General features: G+C 38.9%; 1 protein-coding gene across 1 annotated transcript in view; it reads right to left on the bottom strand.

Moving 5' to 3' along the window:
- The window catches only part of RASGRP3 (RAS guanyl releasing protein 3), a 57969-nt gene extending 43682 nt beyond the window's left edge, over window positions 1–14287 (bottom strand). Inside the window, exon 1 of the mRNA XM_034061263.1 lies at window positions 14129–14287. The gene's annotated coding sequence lies outside the window, so the exon portion shown is untranslated. The remainder of the gene's footprint in view (window positions 1–14128) is intronic.
- Window positions 14288–16094: the final 1807 nt, after the last annotated feature.

Below are 16094 nucleotides of genomic sequence, written 5' to 3'. Positions count from 1 at the left end.
ACTGTGATCCTGACCCCACAGACACTTAGAGAGAGGTAAGCTGAATTTTCTGATGGGACCACTCATGAGTGGTCATCAGCTCAACAAGTAACTATGTGTTTGCAGGACTGGTCTTTGCATCTAAACTGGACTCACCAAGTCTGTTCTACTGAATTTGCCAGTGCTTGTTGCTGATACTCTTTTATCTTCACTACAATAGAAAAGTTCTTCCCTGTCCCAGTGCTTCTAGTCTTGTCTTCAGGTGGTTGTTTGGTATGTTTTTAGATATGTTATACCAATAAGAAAACCTATTTATAAAAAAGTACTACTGCACTGGCTCTTCACATTGAATAGAAAAAAAACACAGACAAAAGCAATGAACAGCAAAAAACAGAAGGCCTGAGAATTTGTTTCATCTTTGTTATTGGAACACTTGGGTCTAAGACATCACCATTCCTGACTCAAAGAGCAAATGTGAAAACAGGTCTATCAATTTCACAGCTAAAAGAGATTATAACACAAATACGTTAACAGCAAAACATTCTGTACAAGTTGTTTAGGATACCTGTACAAACATTCTGCAGCCAGGCCTGGACAGATTAGGAAAAAAAGAAAACCACCTAAGTACCACTCCAATATTTTTAAAAGTAGTTTCCTCCCTTTATTCAGGAACTTCCTGGAAGTGGCTCCTCTGTATTATGGCATTTTCAACTAAAGACAGGGACTGGCAAAACTGCAGCTACTTTTCAGCTAGATGTTTTGCTACAGAGAAGAAATATGCCCATTCAGAGAACTGTAAGGCTGCCCCGATCATTTCCTTAGAGTAAAGGAAAAAGATTTAACAGGAACTTTACATGGCTCTCCAGTGATACGAGTATGCACTGAACTTCTGCAGAGGGACAGCAATGGTCACACTGCTATTGAATATCTTCTACTACATAATAAAAAAATTCCAGGATGAACAATTTCTCTTAGGTGCTGGACTTTCTGGTGATGTATCACTGGGAAATGCAAGGGCTGAGTACTTCCCCAAAGAAAGCATGCTGAAATTTAATTAAGGTACCTCATGTCTATGCAGACTTGCCTTGACTTACACGAACATAAAGAGGGGAATATACTAAAAGCTGACCACTTGAGCAATTGTGGAAGGGATAGGGAAGGAGAAGGTACAACAGGAATGGTCTGAACTCCTATCTATTTTCTAGTGGATTTGAGGGTTTGCTTGGGTTCAAAGCCTGGTCCTTCAACAGTCCTTTTCATCTGACTGGGTAGTTTGCTTAACAGAGAAGATTTATCACAAATATAAAATGCCTGGATACAAGCATACTGTGTCATTGTCTTACTGAAAATAAATTCCTACAATTCTGAAGAAAAAGAAAGCTATTCTGGGACCAGAATAAAAAAGCAACAGTGGACGAGTTATTCTCTCTGCCCCACATGGGACAGACACCTGGACAGGCCAGAGGGGCCCCTTGCAGCCAACGTTCCCGGGGTATTTGAGGCTCCTGAGCACAAAGCTGGGCACCTCAGGGCCTCTTATGCCTGCTCCATTCATGGTGTCGTGTGCCATCAGCGTGGGAGGGCTGCAATGTAACCACAGCCTGATAGTACTTCAGCTCTTGGTTCAAAGGCAGTCTACCCTCAGAGACACGGACAGGCAGGAAGCCAGGGAGACTTCTGATTTTGTGAACAACTGAAACTGATTGACATTTTCCTAAAAAAAATCCTGTTAACCATCAAAGCCATAAACTATGGTTTAAAAGAAAAATAAAAATCTTCAGGGGGAAATAAAGTTTATCTTTCTTACACGAGAAGTCTTTGGAAAAGGATTATTCTCTCCATCTTTAAAAGAGTGACCATATGATCCACTAAGCCTGCTAGTGTTTGCTCTTGGTCCTGTTCTAAAATTCAGGCTTTTTGTCTTGATACATACCTTCCCCAACAGGGTCCAGCAATCTTTACCTCTGCCCCTCTTTAACCTTCCCCAAAGCACCTGGCAGCCCTCGGTCTCATCATATATCAATCTCTACCACCCATTTGTTTGTTCTCATTCCTCCAAAGTCTTCCTCCAAAACCCTTAACTCACCTCTACATAAATAAATGATCAAAAGTTCATTCATGTATACATTGTATTCCAATTCTTGTGTTTCAAACTAAAACTTAAGACCATAACAGTCAAAGATTATCAGATGGGGGAAATCAATCATTCATAAAACAGAAACATAAAAAATGCAAGTATCCAAAAAGAAATTAAATTAAAAACTTAGACATATTTAGGAGACTCAGTTCCTGTTTCTAGAGAGGTCTTTTTTCAATCTTCACCATCTAATTATGTCTTATTATCCAGAATGACTTAATTATATCTGAATCAGTCTTCACTTAATCATATCTTCACTGTCTTTCTGTATTTCTCTGCTTCTACCTTTTGCTTTCCAAAAAATCTTTGCATTCACCCCCCAAAATTAACCAGCCATAAGTAACATTCTTCATATTGATAACACAGTTTTGAGAGGGCTACCTCTGTTAATTCCTTACGTGAGTATCTTTAGGACAAATACTGCAATTGCTCTATACTCAAATTGCATCACTACCTATTGACTAGCTCTACAGAGAAGGGAAAATACATTCATCATAAACAACCTCTTCACTCCATCATCTAAGTAAATAAGCACCATTTTCCCTCCCTGGAAGAAAACACCATACCTGTCTTGTTCCCGCAAGAGCAAAAACAATGCTACTGTTAATCACAGGTCAGAAAAATACAGGCATTCTGAGCATGAATGACTGCTTATCAATGAACTGACAAAAAATACGCCTCATCCTTATGTGCTTTTACGAAAGGTCTACGATGAAAATAGGAAAACAGTGGCAGTTTAGAGTTAAAAAAAACCAACAACGCACCACCAAACCAAAAACAGGGAAAATCACTTACTGTACTTGGTTCTGCAGAGGTATTCAACACAAACATCACCCTTCCTTGTCCAGCTGCCAAGTGCTAAAGCATGAAATGAGCAGCTGTTTCCTTCAAGCTGGGGCTGTGTGTCTTAACTAGTCACATGCCCCTCCTGATAAATCTCACTGCCGTGCCAGGAGGTCAGAATCTGAAGATCATTATTCCCCTTATTAGAAAATCCTTTTCATAACAGCAGCCTTTGCTAAAGCATTTGACTGGAACGTGGTGCTATGTGCTCCATAATTTGTTTTTCTTTTCTTTAATGACTAACACCAAACAGTAGATAAGCCTTAATTGACAGTAGGGGCAGCACAAATGGAAAATTAAACACCTACCCTTTGATCTCTTCAGGTTTGTTTCTGACTTCACAGTTTGCTGTATTTAAATTTAAACCATCAGGAACAGGACAATTTAGAACTCTGTGGCAGTCATAGCATCTTTAAGACCAGGCCACGCCATAGATCATGCAAAATATGTGAACAATCCCCCTTTGAGGGATTAGCTATACTTAAGGGGCAACATCACTACCTGGACAGTAGAGTGCCGAGTGCATTATTAACACTGGAGGTCATTTTAATTTTGGTATCTAGCATTTTTACAGCATGGATTATGGAGCTGCATTGTGCCAGACATTGTCTAGTCAAACTGTGATAACCCTTTTGAGGTGGCAACTATCAGTCTAAACAGAGAGAGCAAAATGGGAAACAAATGCATCTTTATCCCCATGTTCCCAGATGTAGGACAAATGAAGGAGAAACAGTGAAGTCACAAAATGAACAGATTCTGATGGAATTTTCCAGGGTGATGGTAGCCTCACATTACTGAAAGTCAGCTGAGACTCTGAACTTAATTCCCTTTAGCTTGGCTACATATTTAAACATATTTAGATATTTAAGGACAAAGGCATGTTAGAAATGGGATTTTGAGGGGGAGATGTCATTTTCTGAAGTGCATATAGGCTATACTGTGCTGAAACTCCAGTGGTACTTTATACTGAAAAGACAGGACACTGGCAATTGCCATACCACAGTGTAAGATGCAGTAATGGTATTTTATTGTTTGGTAAGCAACCCAGATCCTACAAGATTGCACGGTCTCATTGGGTTATAATACAGGGTATTTTTCAGCGATTGCAAGGGATTGCTCAGAGACAAATGCCTGTTGTTAAAATTTTAAACTGGAACACCATATCTAGCTGGCACGTTGGCCAGCAACTGATGAAAGCCTGCAAACCACTGTGGGCAAGGGCTGCAGCAAAGAAGGGCAACTCAGGTTGCTTCTTTTGACCTTACCCAGCTCTTCATGTTACATAAACTGGCACATGGTTACAAAACCAAGCCACCATCAGCTCTGCCAACAACGCCCGGAGCAGGGAAGAAGCCCTCGTGCTAATTACCCACGACTCTGTGGGTCTCTTCTCATCTCAGGGTAACTGCAGAGTTCCCTAGACAAGCTTTCACAGCAGGAACCTCCCGCATCACATGGACACTCCTAACCCAGCCAGACATGGACGCACCCCGCCCACTGGAGGTGAAGGTGCCCAAACCCCGACCTTTCGCCGGTGACACAGCAGGGTTGGGTGCCTCGTTTGTCCTCGCCTGCCCCTGCGCCTGCCCCCTGGTCACCTATGGCAACAACAAGTATGCGGGAAGGGAGCATCAGTTCAAAATCCCTCCGGCTCATGGCCTGTGAGGCCGCGCCCGGCAGAGGGGCAGAGCGGCCGGCACGCGCCCCGACAGCCGTTAGGGCCGTTAGGACCCTCACAGAGAGGCCCGCGGCTCCCTCGCCGGCAGCACGTCCGGATGAATTCGCTCTGTAGGACAGACATCACTGAAGGCAGAAACACACCAGCCACCAAAAGGGGTACCCGACGGTGGCCCCACAGCAGCCCCCAGCGGCCCGAGGTCCCCGCTGCAGCTGCCTCACCTCGGAGAGACGAGGTGTGTGTGGTATGATGTTCTGTTCTGAGCTGGGTAATGGGGTAAGTGCAGTGCAAGGAGGATCGCTTCTGGAATAGTAGGTTAACTGATAGGCAAACAGCAACTGTTAGCCTAGATGTTCAAGGCCAAGTACGATGGGGCTGTGAGCAACCTGGTCTAGTGGAAGATGTCCCTGCCTATGGCAGGGGATTGGAACTGGATGAGTTTTAAGGTCCCTTCCATCCCGAACCATTCTACAATTCTATGTGCAGCACTGTTGTGTCCCAGTGTGTTTGGCAGTATGTCAATAAGTTGCTCCTCCTGACTTTCCTGGGAAGCTAAAATGAGGAGGCCTCCTCAAGCTTCCTTGGGAACTTTCATCAGGCCTCCGAAGAGAGTGTCCCAGTGCATGGGGCTCTGTGACCCTGTGGCCTTCTGCGCTGCTGAGGAGGCTTTAAAAGAGGCATAGAGGAGATGATTGTAAAAATTAGGAATTTAAAAAAGGGGGGAAAAAAAACCCCACGAGGAATGAGTTTGTTTATATTTAGAACACTGGAGGGATGATAATTTCAAAGAGGGACTGAGAGCTGCCACTGCAGAACTGAGTTGGAAGCTCCTGCAGCCCTTGGCCATGGATGGCTGCTCACCAGGCTTTGTTTGGAGGAAGAAGAGAACACTCACTGTGCCTTAGGGCATGGTCCATTGACCAAATGAGTTACCTTTGATAGATGTAATTTCATTCTCCCTGAAAATCATTTTCATTTGAGATCAAAGGTAACAGAGCTTTATACGTAACTTAAAAAATAATCCTGAATTTCTTTACAAACTTTGTTAAAAAATTACTCTCTGCTGATACTGAAAGAAACATGAATCTATGGTTCTATGATCAAAATGTGATCCACAATAGTCTACCAGTCCACAAATGCCATTAATAGTATTTTGTCTCTCTTATGCAATATCAATTGCACTCTTTTTACATTTTTCAAGACCCTTTGATATCATTGATTAAATACTGGTAGTACTGGGCTATTTCAAGTAGCACACAGAACAGAGTCATCACTCTGCACTGAATAGCTGCCTATTTTTATTTGGTAGTCATGCTCCATGTGGGAACATAATTTGATGATAATGACTGAATGGCAATATTCCACAAACAACTTGGGATACATTTCCTAAAAGGAGCCTTTGTACTTTGTGAAATGAGCGGACAAATAAATTAATTTTATGGGTCAGTAAAAAATGACAGAAACTCTTGATTGTGGTTTATGTGGGAAAAAGTTTATCAGTTCCTCATGCTAGATAGATCTAAGTCATTGTGAAACAGAACAGAGAAGTAATTTGGGTATGATTCCTGAAAATAAAAGTACCAGAATTTTTTTGGAGGGTTTATTGTTTTCTGTTCTTAACTTTGAGAAATACCAACATACAAAAAAGATAAGGTAGCTAATGCAGACACAATGAATATAATGTTGTGTTCTTATATCCCTGAGATGTTATCTTCTATATGATGGAAGTTTTGCTGCTGGTTACAGCATATAACAGTATATTAGCTTCTTTATCTGTTGAGAAAACCATTCAAGACTGGATTGAGGGAGGTATATTTTTCTCTGTAGACATTGATACTTCAAATAAAAATGAAGATATTAACATAGATTTCTCAGACAGGCTATGGGAAATGCTGAACAGGACCAAAAAATTGAGTACAGTTAGCACTGAATTGTTATAGAATGGGTACATGTAAGGTTAAAATTTTTATGTCAGGTTTTACGGATAGCTGTTATTAGATTACTTATTTTCAAAGAACTAAATAATCTTGGTTCAGTTTGTGATGAGGAAGTTGTTTGCTTTTATTGATGCTGGATAAATGGATCAACAGCCTTTCCTTGCTGTAGGAGAGGCTTTATTTCATGGCTTGTTTCTAACTATTGTTTCTTTTGTCTTTTTAGACATACTTGGCTATGGTTTGCTATGTGTCATTTATTTAACTATAGGTGCATCAATATATTAATTGATCACTGATAAAGTGGTTATCTCAAGTATCAGTGCTTTGATAGTGTGCAGAATTTTGGAACATGAAGTTACTTTCTGAATATGGCAATTGTAGATGGCTGTTTTACGGGTTGCCTGAATATTTTTCTGTTTTATTTCTGTTAACGTGTTCTTCTGGAGTTCATGTAACAGGAAGTAAGACTCTCAGTGGACATAAATATCAGGTTATACTAACTGCAAGTCTGTGTTACTGTATTTGTTTCCTAAATGGTTGCACTATGATTTGACTGCAGCTTTTTAGAGTACGTGGAATCTGTAACTAATAAGCAGTTCCTGGTCTGCTGATGTATCTCACTGCTCCAGAGAGATATTATATAGCCTTCACTATCAGCAAAGGTGAATGAAAGCAGACCATGAAAGCCTTCACTACACAAGTTGTTTTATAAATACCTAAGTGTAATTAAAAAGTCTGCTATAAATAGTCTAACAGCTCTTACACTAAGCTGTCACCTAAAGGGCATTTGAAGGACATAATGGAAAGGAAATTTTGCTGGAAATACTGTACATAAGTTTCTCAGCCTTACGTTACATTAAATCAGCTTTAAACATCTATAGGCTATGTTACATCCCCAGCAATCCTAAAAAGTCCAGTCGATTCCAAGTTCTTCAATGCTCTAGGGGGCACAGGAGTACTGCAAATGCAGTGTACCTCCCATTTCATACCCATGGGTACAGCTAGTAGGCATGTTACGACTAAGAAAGCAAGAGATGAGAAGTATCACCAAATTAGGTCATCCTTAGGTATGACCCTGGAAATCAGTTCTTTTTTTTTTTTCTCAGCTATTACATGTCACAGGTGCAGCCCATAGCAATGCCTAGAATAAAGGTTGCTGGTTCCTTTCAACTGGAAAAAAGTGCTTTTGAGTGATTTTAACTACATAAAAATAACATAATTTAAACTGAGATTTGACATGCTGTGTACCTGCTTGAAATTTGGAGTTTGTGAAGTAAACTAAAATAGCTGATAAATCCATTCTTAGAAATAATGGAGAGGAAAAAAACGTGCTCTGTTAAACATTTCTTCCAAGTGTGACATCAAAAAACAATAACACTTCTAGGCTCCGAAGTAAAGACTTACCTTTTGATAGATGAGTTACATCATGGCAGGCAGTGGGGAATTTTTTTCTTGACCCAGTAAACATTCAGCTCAGTTTTAAGTTTCTAACTAATGTTTTCAGTTGCTCAGTAGAAATTTGGGTGTTTGTTACTGTGACTGCTGAATTCTGTGGGGATTAAGTCCCTCTGCCAGTGATCCAGGCCCACAGTGCCATGTTCCCGAGGGGCTCCTTCCTATCCTACCAGCCATCTTCTCATGACTTTTAGAAGGCTCTTAGTTTTCTCCAGAGCATTTGGTCTCCATAGTGGAAAGCCCAGAAACATATGACTGGAATGTATATATAACTACTAGATTTATTACACTTGTTTGAATCTGGGCCTTTCTCTGTTGCTAATATTCCATGTCTCTTAATGGTATGAGGACACTATTGTACTCTTTTATCTTACTTCTGCTTTTAATTATTGCTTAAGACAGGTACTCATCCTCGTATTCTAATAAAAGTGAATGGATAGAATTATAATAGAATTATATGCTGTGTCCAGAATTCCGTGTAGGCTGGGTTGCAGTATAAAACCATAACATAATATGCAGGCAATATGGAGGCTTCTTTTTTTAAGAGAGGAGGAGACTAGCCATGACTGGGAGGAAGATCAGGCATCTTGGAAGAATTCAGAGGTTGTCCACTCCCCTCCCTTGCCTCTTCCTATTTCTGAAATGAGAAAGAATACTTTGTAGTTCAGTTGAGACTGAATGCTATTTCAGTTTTTCTTTTCACTTTGGTAGTGAGCTGGATGATCTTTAAAGATTTACCTTTGTCTCCAGCCTCCTAAGCTAATTGTGGTACAGTAATAAACAAAAGTAACAATAAAATTCTACATTGGAAAACTATATTAGGATATAAAGGATTCTAAGAATTATGAGCTATCTAAACAGAGATGTTGGTACACATTAATTGTTCTCTCTAACTAAAGTGATCTACAGCTTAATGTAAACTATCATGAATTAATTAGTGGGACAGTACCAGACCTGTTTGCTAGACAGAATGTTACATTCACAGAGACCCCTCCAAGCTGAGTTATTGTGCATGTGGTTGAAGCATGTTGGTAGAGCAGATTTCCCACAGCACTTTGCATCACATCATAACTGTTCTGGCTGTTTACTACATGTATGCTATCTTGACCAAGTGGCATCAGTTTTTTGTGATACTGTCAACAGACTGGCCAATTTGCATTTTCATATTCCTAGTGGTGTCTGGTCCTGCATTACAGAACTGTTACAACAGGGCTATTTTGCATTGGGCAGTTGCTTGAGTCCACACAATCTGTTTGGGGACCACTGTGACAAACTGATGTGCAACCACTATTAAACAGGTGGCTGAGGAGCATAATTTCAGAGATTAACTGAATATACAGAAGAGCTGAGGACTGAAACATGGTAGTGTGCTTGCCATTTTCCCCAGCTGTCAAGAGTTGGGAAAGGTTTCTCCTTCTTCTAGGGTACCTCTGCTTTCCAGGAAGTACTGTGCTAAGTAACAAGGAGATTGCCAACACTGAAACTCAGTGGAAAGAGGAGAAAGGCAAAGACAAGAATACTTCTCAAAGCCAACATGCTTTTTTTTGTGCTAATTCAAGACATAAAGATGCATGGTTATGAGCTTGCAGGCTCCTTGGACTAATCTTTAGTGAGTGTGTCCTATTGTATTTTTTATTAAGTTTTGCTATGAACATGAGCATGAGCAATACTGTGTCATATAGTGGAGTTTTACCTTGTTCTAGGTGTTCTGTGAATACAGTCACTTAGGATTTTTACCAACTTCAGTGCTTTTAGATGCTTACTCACAAAGTACAGGCCATCCCGTTTCCCCTAGAGTTTTCAAAGAAGCCCTGGAGGCTGTATGTTCCAACTCCTGTGTTCTGCAGCTATGTACGAGATCCTTTGTAGCCAAAGTATATTTGAATCATGGGAACGGAATATGAATTGTGGGCAAGGTGCACTTTGCACAAGGTCTGTGGGAAATGAGAGAACCGAAGGCAAAAAATATAGCTTCACTTTGGCATGAAGATTGACTTGTAAAGCAGTTTAAATTCAGCCTTGCTTATACAACAGTACTTCTCTAGCCCATTAGAAGCGTAGGAAAACAAAGTAAAGTTAGTTGTTTTTTCTGGTAGCACATAGACTTCTGGGAGAAACAATCTGTCTTCCATAAACACATTGACCTTCACCCATGTGCAGTAAGCTGGTACAAAGCCTATGCAACATTTAATTCCTGTTTGAGCTAAGGGATTTGTGTCAACTTGAACAATTCTCACTGTAGAGAGTTGCTGCTCATTCATGTAGAACATTCTGATCTCTCCCTTAAACTTTTATCTTGAACATACTATATCCATATGTTCTGTTGTAAGCAGGCAAGCTTTTGGATTTTGGACAAGAGGAATGGTATAATTAGCATGCTGTGTTTGAAGTCAGACCAGATGATCTAATGACTGTGCCTGGCTTTAAATTTTATCAGCCTGTTGAAATAATTTTGCTTTAAATCAATGGGACTACTCATATGCTTAAATTTAAGCACCTGTATAAACATTTGCACGAGTCAGGATGTTATTCAGCGCATAGTTGTAAGCTGGATTTTTTGGACATTATTAAAGAAATTATTTTTTAGCATGGACATTTCTGTTGTAAGTGTTGAGCAGCTGCTTCTCTTTGTAGAACTATTTTGATGCTGTCCAATATTGAACTTTGATTTCTTAATGTGTTTTAGCTAGGTTTCTTTTTATGTTCTCTCTCCCCCAGTTCTGCTTTTCTGAGTGAGACTACTGTAGCCTGTACATGTGTTCTTAAAAAAATCTTGCTTTGACTGCCCCAGACACACTGATACTTCTAAGTCTTTGCTCTTTTTTTCCTGTAGCAGGCTTGACTGTGACTTGGAGCACAAAGCTCCCTTGTAAGAGTGTCTGGTATAGTTGAAAAGAGGTTTAGGGAGAAATTAAGACACAGGAGCAATCGTATGAGGAATAATAAATCCTACTAAATCTGAGCGAGCATGAAAGCATGGCATGGTTTGTCTGTCACCCAAAGTGCATTATTTTTTAAGTCATGTGATTTTTCTTTAAGTCAGTCAGCTTTCCTGGAACCAGAAACCCGTGCTGGCCACACAGTAGTGACAGTTGACTGAAGCATTTGACAACCCTGGACTTCTTTGTACCTCCTGGCAAAATAATGGCAGTGTAGAAAACATGTGAACCTCCACTTCCTTTTTGGTGTATCAAATTCTCCTATTTTATTTTTAGCTTGGTGTCTTAATAATTGCGACTCTGTTAGTACTCGTGAACACTCAGAAGTGTTTATATACTAAGAATCTCCTGCAGAGTAGTTAGACCCTAGCAGGTAGTAAGATTTTATAAGGTGCAGGGGTGTAAATGTCATTCTAAGACCTTCTGGAAAAACTGTATCTTCAGGATAAAACTGTCAGTTTGCAATCTTTGAACTCATGAACCTGAGAGCTCTTGCAGTTTTGAAGCAGATCTTTTTATGTGTATCCCCCAATAAAACTGCTAATTCTGTGATTATGTGAAAATGTAAAGCAGTTTCCATTTTTTAAACTAGGATTAGTAACTCTTGCACTTATAGAAACAAGCTTGAATGCACTGTAAGTTCTCAATGATAAAAAACCTAGCAGTAATTTGTAAGCTGTGTTTTTTTCTAAGGCAAGCTGTCTTATTTGGAGACAGCATAGAATGTCTTGAGCACCACTAGTCATATTGCTGGCACATTTTCCCAGATTCCAAGTTGAGCCTGCCCTAGGTGCTAAAGTGATTGTGATTGAAGAAAGTAAGGTTGCTTCAAGCTACTGCAGTGTTCCCCATACAGCATACCATAAGAAACAGAAAACAAATGAATAGCCAATGGAGTAGAGTTTCCTTATCTTCAGAACAAACAACTCTCAGTGGTGTGAGCAACTCTCCTATCTTCAATGGGTTTGCATCTGTGCCTCTCATCATAATTTGTTCTGTTCATTGTTCATTAAGGATATGAATTTATTAAGAGTGCTAGTTAGGCAATTTCTAAGTACCATCTATATATTTTTTCCACAGATAAATGTGAAAGTGCATCAGTATGTGATTTTTTCACCCCTGCCTGTGTAATTGCATTGTAACTGGCTGATTTGCAAATGATATCCTTATAGCTAAGCAATGATCTCTGTTTTTCTACATTCATGCAGTGATACTGAGTTTTAAAATAATATTGTGGAGAGTGCTGCAGACTTGAATAAATCTGAATGATCTGGTGTTTGCCTTTCAGTTGTATTGCAGTTGCTGTGGAATTGACATCTCACGGAAATGATTGCATGGAAATAATTGCATTTGTCAAACAGCAGGGATAGCAACGCTTCTTTGCATGGGTGAGTGTTTATCTGCAGATTTGCCTCTATTCCTTCCCTCCATCCTATGTGTTTTACAAAAGCTTATCCAGGATAATGGTGGTTACACATTTTAATCTTAAATTTATTTTTTTTTTCAGGGTAGGGTGAGATGAGGGTTTTTTTTGTGTTCTTTTGTTTTGTTTCTAGTGTTTGTGCAAGGGGAATTGGTTACTGAAATTGAAAGCAAGGAATATTACCTGAACATGAGCAGGGTATCCTAGCTACACAAATTGCAGTCTAAAAAGCTTTCCTTATCTTGCAAATATCTGCACAGGCTTCTGTTTTCACTCCTGTGACAGGTGTTTCATTGTTCACCAGACCAGGCTTATAATCACTTGGAAGTGAGAATTATTGTAAATTGACTACTTTGAAATCAGACAAAGAAAAGCTTGATTTTTTCTAGGAGCGTTGACTAACATCTCCTTCTTTGGGATTGCTGCTTGACACCTCCCTGGATCACTTTTTCAGCTGACTGCTGTTGTTTACAATTGTCCTATCACAGCTTTTCACCTACATGGGTGACATCCTGCCTTCCTATCTTCACAATAACAGACTCTAAACATAATAGCATCCTAGGGGATACAGTAGAATAACAACACATCATACTTCCTTTTAACTCACCAGCAACTTTTTACAATAAGTCACTAATCCTAAACAATATCTGAATAACAATGAATAATCTGAATGGCATCTGCATAGAGGTAACATGTTAACACAAGTGAGACTAATACAAATGTTATTCTCATAGATCAAAGAAGGTGAAAATCGCATGATGAAATCCTGAATCTAATATTCTACAGCTTCTGTCCTCCTGCCTTCAAATCACAACAACATTTCCTTTCTTAGGAGAGAAAAAGACATGTTGGAAATCACAGAAATCAAACACAATCTTAAACAACTTTTTGTTTTTCCCTCTTAAAAGTCAGTCTTGTTGATGCTAATTCATTGAATTAATATGGTCTTTGCACTGGTATACCTTAAAATTGAGCTTTTTACGTATGCAGTCATGATAGTATAACTCTGTCTATGGTATCTGAAAATAAGTAGATTAAAAATTTCCACTCTCATTCTACTGCCATTTTGAATTAAATCTCAGAATGCCAGCCACATACTATCGCAATGCAAGATCACAATGAATAATATATATCAACATTTATATATGGCATATTTTCTTGGCCAAGCACACAAATTACCTGCCATAATAAAATCTCGAACTAGGATTTTTCAGATGCTTCAATTTTGGCTAAGTTCATACCTTCAAATATAGGTCATGAGTATAAGACTAAATTCTCACAAAACTTCCATTATAAATTATATTTTGATATGTTTATGTATTCTAAATTAACACGTCTTGTATGTTATATATACTTCTCCCTCCGATTCTCTAAATCTATGCATTTAACCTAATCATAGTAGCTTTCATTATTTTTCTTTGGAGCATACAGTTACCATGAACATTTCTCTAGTACTTAATTGCAGGTAATAAGATGAACGCAACACAGGTGAAGAAAACAGTAAAGTTATCTTATGGGTATATGGCAAAGGCTCCTTTTGCTTAAGAAAAGTTCTGAAGAATCTGTAACTGAAATCAAATTTCTTTATCTAAAAATCAGACATCCTGCCAAATCTTTATCTAAAAATCAGATACAGTTGCTTCTCCAAAGCTCATTCTGTTTTCATTTACCAGTCTGGCCACATCTGAAAAGACATGGAGAATACAGCAAGCAGAAAGGCAGGAAGGAGACACTTACCTTAATTTGATAGGTATTTAACTCTCAACACACTCCTTTTTTTTAGAGTTCTCACAGTGCTGAGATGCTGAGATTATTTGCTGTCTGGCAGTGTCCTATACATGACTCTCACACTTAGCAGCCCTGGCAGGGCCCTGGAGAGAGAAACAGGACTGTGCTCTGCTCACTCCCAGCAGCTTCACTGAGGCTGGGGCTCTTTTGAGCTCAATTAGTTCTAGATTGTTTGGCTAAATGGCAGCCACACTTCCTTCTATTCTTTCCCAACTTAGTTTTCCTGCCTCCAGTGGTGCTTTTTCCTTTCTTTGGACTATAAATAGGCCTGCACAACACAGTCTATAGCAGTAAGGAAGGCAGGAAATGCATTTAAACAAAGGAAAGATCTTAGCTTTTTTTTGTCCTCCCCCAGCAATATAAGTAAAAGAATTTGATAAAGATTGCTCTGCGGACACAGTTCTCCTGCATGAGGAAAACACTTGTTCAAAAGCATGCTAGGATGTTGTCTTTTGTACTTTACGAAAAAATGAGGAGAGACAGTAGCACTGTGCCTTTTGACCTTATCCTCCAGTAATTATCACTTCCCTCAAGTATTTAATTTCGATTAAAGCTTTGAAATTGTTTGAGACTGGAGAGTTGGAACAAAGATGTTCTTTGGTTTGGAAAAGAGGACAAAGATGGCCAACATTCTGTAGGATAGCAAAATATGTGTTTTGGGTGCAGATCTTGCATGCTTAAGCATGATGTTTAAAGTCAGTGCATCATCATTTCATCTGAGTACTTTCTTCCTTAGCGAAATTTAGTCTGCAGCCTCAGGCCAGAGACTAAGGTTGGAATTATTTAAGCAAACTAAGTGTGTTTACATGCAGGAAAACCGAATGTTGTGCAGGTATTCAGTGAGGTACAGCAATAGCTCTTGAATAGCAACTCTGTTAAAATCCTCAAATATGTTTATGCATTAATTTGAGATAAATGGGCTTTGGGTCATTTCTTTGATTGGAAACTTTCCAATTTTAATTATTTTCAGCTTAGTGTTCATAAAAAACATACCAAACTTCCAAGGCCCTGTCAAGCTAAAAGAAAAAAAAGAACTATTTTCACATTATATTCGATTAAGATGATAGCAGAATACTGTACTTACCTAGCTTTTATCTCTTCTTCCTACTTTCTCTGCTGTGTGAGGTACATGCCTTTCCTTCAATTTATACAAATGAGGCAAATTGCTGTAAAAAAGCTTTTTCTGTGGGTCTTTACATTGGTAGTTTCATGTTAGAATAGCAGGGTGCTTGTTGAAGATAGTTAACGCATGGTTTGGGATTGGTGATTATTTTAGTGGGAAGTTAGGGACTTTAAAGATAGGTGTTGCTATGTGGACAAGTAATTTTTCTTCTGTTTAAGATCTATATATAAATCCTGCTGAAAGTGGTGCGAGTTAAGGCCCTGTGGCATTTAAGGAATTTGGAGAATGCTAAACCTTTTGTTTCAGCCACATTATGTAGGCAATGATCATGACTGTTATCTAGTATGGTGGTTTATGTATGAATTTTTAAATCTGTGTTAGGTTTACATAGACTAGATAATGCTACAGCAGTTTATGTAAAAATCAAGAGCATTTTCAGGGAAGTGCCTGCCTTGAGAACTTTGCAATGATCCCATTTCTCATGACAAAAATGTAATTATTTATGAACAAATAAACATACAAGAGGTGAGTGAATAGACATTGCTGTTGAATTCTTGAAAATTAATAATAATACCCACGTTTTCCTTGAAAGTACTTTTAAATAAAGTTAAATCAAAATTGATCACTCCAAGCAAAACTCCTCTCAAAATTAATAATTTAATTTATAGAAGGACTTGAAAGTCACAATATTTACAATTTGTGTGTGTGTGTGTGTGTTAATATTGGTAATTAGTAGGCAGTTTTAAATTCTTAGGAAGAGGTTGATCTTTGCAGACCCCATACTACAAATCT

Source organism: Melopsittacus undulatus, chromosome 3, assembly GCF_012275295.1.
Source record: "Melopsittacus undulatus isolate bMelUnd1 chromosome 3, bMelUnd1.mat.Z, whole genome shotgun sequence".
Taxonomy (NCBI): Eukaryota; Metazoa; Chordata; class Aves; order Psittaciformes; family Psittaculidae; genus Melopsittacus; species Melopsittacus undulatus.
Note: the sequence above shows the minus strand (reverse complement) of the source record. Positions and strands in the feature narration are given on the sequence as shown.